The sequence below is a fragment of the Gigantopelta aegis genome, chromosome 6 (genome assembly GCF_016097555.1).
Source record: "Gigantopelta aegis isolate Gae_Host chromosome 6, Gae_host_genome, whole genome shotgun sequence".
In the NCBI taxonomy this organism is placed as follows: domain Eukaryota; kingdom Metazoa; phylum Mollusca; class Gastropoda; order Neomphalida; family Peltospiridae; genus Gigantopelta; species Gigantopelta aegis.
The window spans coordinates 33,961,395-33,967,548 of NC_054704.1; positions in this window are offsets into that span (position 1 = coordinate 33,961,395).

Here is a 6,154-nt window from a genome sequence, read left to right on the forward strand (position 1 = left end):
ATTGATAAATTAATTAATTAAACATATTCATTAACTAATAATACATTTATCAGACATCAAACTGCAGTTCATATGCCCATTTGGTTCACTCGTGTTGTTCAATACGTAGCTTAAAAACCTTTTAATTGAACAATGATTTCTGCAGAGACTCTGGAGAAACAAAAACGAGGACAAAACGATATAACTGTTTCTGGTGCACCTGTTGCAGACAACGTCATGAGAGATTCGTAGTCTCACACGGCGATATGCCAAATACTCGAGACATCAAAAACACACCGTCCAATGAACGTAACACTACCGAAATGGTATTACTCTGTGACGTTTTTGTGTGCGGTTTAATTTAAAAAAAAAAAAGATTCTTACAAACATTTAACACAGAGATCAGACATCAGACAACTAAAACATATACAGATGATGGTGATGATATGAATGATAAAGCTGGCGTATTTTCCTTTCGGTGTGGGACTACTTGGCAGTATACATTAAAACAATATAAACTTTAGAAGGTTGTCATACACTAAAACAATATAAACTTTAGAAGGTTGTCATACACTAAAACAATATAAACTTTAGAAGGTTGTGATACCCTAAAACAATATAAACTTTAGAAGGTTGTCATACCCTAAAACAATATAAACTTTAGAAGGTTGTGATACCCTGAAACAATATAAACTTTAGAAGGTTGTCATACACTAAAACAATATAAACTTTAGAAGGTTGTAATACCCTGAAACAATATAAACTTTAGAAGGTTGTCATACACTAAAACAATATAAACTTTAGAAGGTTGTCATACACTCAAACAATATAAACTTTAGAAGGTTGTCATACACTAAAACAATATAAACTTTAGAAGGTTGTGATACCCTGAAACAATATAAACTTTAGAAGGTTGTCATACCCTAACACAATATAAACTTTAGAAGGTTGTCATACACTAAAACAATATAAAATTTAGAAGGTTGTCATACACTAAAACAATATAAACTTTAGAAAGTTGTGATACCCTAAAACAATATAAACTTTAGAAGGTTGTCATACCCTAAAACAATATAAACTTTAGAAGGTTGTCATACCCTAAAACAATATAAACTTTAGAAGGTTGTCATACCCTAAAACAATATAAACTTTAGAAGGTTGTGATACCCTGAAACAATATAAACTTTAGAAGGTTGTCATACCCTAAAACAATATAAACTTTAGAAGGTTGTCATACACTCAAACAATATAAACTTTAGAAGGTTGTGATACCCTAAAACAATATAAACTTTAGAAAGTTGTGATACCCTAAAACAATATAAACTTTAGAAGGTTGTCATACACTCAAACAATATAAACTTTAGAAGGTTGTGATACCCTAAAACAATATAAACTTTAGAAAGTTGTCATACACTAAAATAATATAAACTTTAGAAGGTTGTCATACACTCAAACAATATAAACTTTAGAAGGTTGTGATACCCTAAAACAATATAAACTTTAGAAGGTTGTCATACCCTAAAACAATATAAACTTTAGAAGGTTGTCATACCCTAACACAATATAAACTTTAGAAGGTTGTCATACCCTAAAACAATATAAACTTTAGAAGGTTGTCATACCCTAACACAATATAAACTTTAGAAGGTTGTCATACCCTAAAACAATATAAACTTTAGAAGGTTGTCATACCCTAACACAATATAAACTTTAGAAGGTTGTCATACCCTAAAACAATATAAACTTTAGAAGGTTGTGATACCCTAAAACAATATAAACTTTAGAAGGTTGTCATACCCTAAAACAATATAAACTTTAGAAGGTTGTCATACCCTAAAACAATATAAACTTTAGAAAGTTGTGATACACTAAAACAATATAAACTTTAGAAGGTTGTCATACCCTAAAACAATATAAACTTTAGAAGGTTGTCATACCCTAAAACAATATAAACTTTAGAAGGTTGTGATAGACTAAAACAATATAAACTTTAGAAGGTTGTGATAGAACGTAGAAGCCGTATAATACGAGACGATTACGAATCTACCGTTAGCATATTCAATACCGTATATCTTCACAGTACTGATTCCAAAACAAGTTATGATATTAACAAATGGGATTGGTCAACAGACATAGCCTACTCTTACTTTTATAATTCGTGCAAGTTCAGGCGCCAGAAATTGTTCTACGTCTTCCTTAGTTAAAGTTTGTTTTGTTTAACGACAACACTAGAGCACATTGGTTTATTATTCATCTGCTATTGGATGTCAAACATTTGGTAAAGTGACATATAGTCTAAGAGAAGAAATCCGCTACGTGTGTTTCATTAGTAGCAAGGGATCGTCTATATGCACCATCCCAAAGACAGGATTGATTTACCAGTCGTGGCGCACTGTCTTGAACGAGAAATAGCCAAATGGGCCCACCGACGGGGATCGATCTTAGCGCGACCGCACATCAGGCAAGCTCTTTACCACTGGGCTACTGCTTCCGTAAATAAATGGACGTCTGAATGCGAACACGGAAGTGCACAGAACAATATTTAAGTAATTGCAATGAACTGTAAGTGTTTTCCAAAAATAGTGCGAATCTCCTCTCATATATCATTGTCTCCCCCCCCCCCCCCCCCCCCCCATCCACAATAATAACATGCAATCAATAAGAAAGCTCATTATGTCATCCAGTTTCCATAACAGCGATGAAACGGTACGATTAAGGTCGACATAAAGGATTATGCTAGCCATGGATTTAGTCAGTGATGCGTCGTATGGAGAAATAGATAAAAGGTATCACCTAAAAGTTCGTGTAGCTTGTCAGGCAAAATACAATTTAACAAATTAGGTCTTATGAATGACAATTTTGTGTAGGATGCAGTCCATATTGGCATTTGCGAAATGCACAGAAATCCAATTATCAGTCGACTGAAAATGTGATTGGTGCAAAGTAGTCACGTTATCGAAACTCTGACAGTTTATGAGGATTTTTTTTCTCTCTCTCACTCTCTCTCTCTTTCTCGCTCTCTTCCGGGTTGCGTTAACAAGATCGTATAAAACATAAAATAATTGACGTTGGTTATGATTGTGAGCCGCTGGCTGTTCTGTTGAAATAAAGTTAAGCCTATTGATTTGATACAAGAGGGTGCTGTTATTGAATTATATCTTTTGATGTGGTGCTGAAAAAGAATGGTTTCTCTGCAAACACCCAAGCATATTGTTTAACAAGTGCTTTTTATGTGTCAGCTGCTTCAAAGCCGAAACAAGATGCTTCCACTTAGACTATTATTTGCAATTATTAGACGACTTCTGTTAGTGATACAAATAATTTCAACTGAGTTTTTGTTTCGTTTTTTGTGAAACATTTGTTGGAATAGGAAAACCCTAAATGACCCGCAACATTCTCGTGTAGGGTATATAAAATCATATCTAGAACAAAACGGAGTTTTAGCCTGGCTGCGTTCAAAATGCAGGTCTTATTACGAGGACGCGCAAACGTGTGGACTGGTTATTACTTTGTCGCATTATTTTATCATCAAGCGCCAAAAACCAGCCTAACCAGAGTTTCATAACGCTTCGTAGCCTTCGCGTCTGTTGAACGCTTAACTGCTCTACCACTGGGCTAAATTTTGCTCTGTATTTTTTATCATACGATATAAAACATTAATTCATGTTTGTTTGTTTTTAGATTTTTTTTCTACCAACGACTCCCATCGCTGTAATCCATTTGTACTGTAGTAGTGTATTAAACCCTTTTTGTATTTCATAAAGCCGAGAAACATTAGTGGAAAGGGTGCACGATTCGTGCAAACAAGTGACATTTTATATCGAATAAACGATTAGTTACCATCTTTGCTGAAATGATGGTCTAGGGTCCTTAATGTCTTTAAAACACTGATATAATTTAGCATTTATCTCATTCCAACTTGGTGAAAATACTAAACACTGATATAGTGCTAGGTTTGTGGACATCGGTAAGCTGGTGAAAAGTGCACGCTACCCACCCATATTATACTCATTCTCAGTGTTAAGGTGATAGAAAAGCCAAATTGTTTTTAACTGCATTTCATGGCAACATCGGAGCCGAGACGTAGCTCAGTGGTACAGCGCTCGCCTAGATGCTCGATCGATCTAGGATCGATTCCCGTCGGTGGGCCCATTGGTCTATTTCTCGTTCTAGCCAGTGCTCCATAACTGGTGTAACAAAAGCCGTGGTATATACTATCCTGTCTGTGGGATGATGCATATAAGAGATCCCTTGCTGCTAATCGAAACCAGTAGCCCGTGAAGAGGCGACAGCGGGTTTCCTCTCTCAATATCTGTGTGGTCCTTAATCATATGCCTGACGCCATATAACCGTAAATAAAATGTGTTGAGTGCGTCGTTAAATGAAACATTTCCTTCCTTCCTTCGTGGCAACACCATTTCAAAAGTCCAACATGCCCCTGGACCTCCAAATTTTCTATTTTCAATATTAATGATCATTTCTATTTATCATTTACTTCCTCAATCTAATTTGTTTTCATCACGATACTGTTGTTTATATGCATTTATTTTTATCCACCTAGTAACACAAAGGCACGATTTATTACTTAGTAATACTGATAAATGACTGTTAGCCGCAAGTGGTGGATGTCACCATTACTTGCCGTCTGCGATCTAGTCTCTAGCGTCATGTTACATCCGCTTCCGGTTCGACTTGCGACTCTAATGACGTTAATCTTGAAGGCTCTACTGAGTTGTATGAAACATCCAGTTTAAACAAAATCAACATGATATCCTGATACTATATATTTAGTTCCATGTCTAAAAGCAATGTTAAAGATAAAGTTTGTTAAACATTAATTATTGTAATTTTGACTCGTAGTCTTCACAGGAAACTTGCTACATTTTTCCATTGGTAGCAAGCGCTTTATTGAGCTAGATCCTACCCCAAATAGGGTAGAAAAACCCACACGCCATACAGATATTGTATTTTTAAAGATTTAGATTAGGTTAGATCTTGTTAGATATATGGCAATCAAAACCATAATGATAATTTGTCAGCTGGGTCCCTGTTCAGTGCATGGCATTTTTCTCCATAATTGAAGTATGCATATTAGTATCATACATTACGTATATTAATATAGAGCCTGCAGAACAAATATGATCTTTTGTGTTTATGTTCGTTATATTTAGCGGATATTAATAGTCAGAACATTCCACTTTTCTACTTTTGTAATGGACTTAACACGATTTTAAAGAATATACAGATGCAATATTTGGCAATGCCTAGGTATAACATTCGGGGAATATAAATATAATATATTTTTTAAATAACAGATCCAGTAAATACGCCTTTCGGCGTCCAATCTCTAACATTAACTAGTCTCCTAATCCCAGCCAAAATGTGAGATTTATTTATTTATTTTGAATCAAATGCCATCATACAATTACACGAGTCTCAAAATACAAAGAGCTGCTTTAAAAATGGTCATTAGTGATAAATGACGGACTTTAGCAATTTCAGAGGCACAATTCTTTCATGACACATTGATCAATCTCTTCGTTCCTAATCAAGGGGAATACTAGTACATTACCCAAACAAAATTAAAGGAGGTATAAATAATAAACGTTATAGCGCATATTTGCTTTTTCATTGCCAGCTATATTTTCCTAATAGTTGCAATAGATAGTTATAAAATGTTGAATGTACGTGCATTTTAGCTAATTTTAGCGGTGAAATGATGGAATGAGCGAATAAGGTCAAAATATTTTTGTTTTATTTGTCGTAATTTTCACAAAACAGTTCCGAAACCTATTTCCTTAGGACTAAGATTATGGTCATTTGCAAATACTTTCGTGTTCTGTTGTGTTATAATAATCTCTATAATACACTGTGTGTTATTTGCGTGGGATGTTACAGTTTCTTCAAGAAATCATCAGATTTTATTTACATTCATTGGTGGTTTGTTAAAGCTTTATAACGCACAAGAAGGGACCCATTTGATTCGATTGATAAATACACGCTAGAGTACTGCCATTCTACAGGCTGTACATACATTCGTAATTCTTACCAAACCACTAACGACCCATATAACACAGAGACGCAGAACCGTCGCTCGGTGGTGTCGTGGTAAAACCATCGGACATATGGCTGGTAGGTACTGGGTTCGCAGCCCGGTACCGGCCCCCACCCAGAG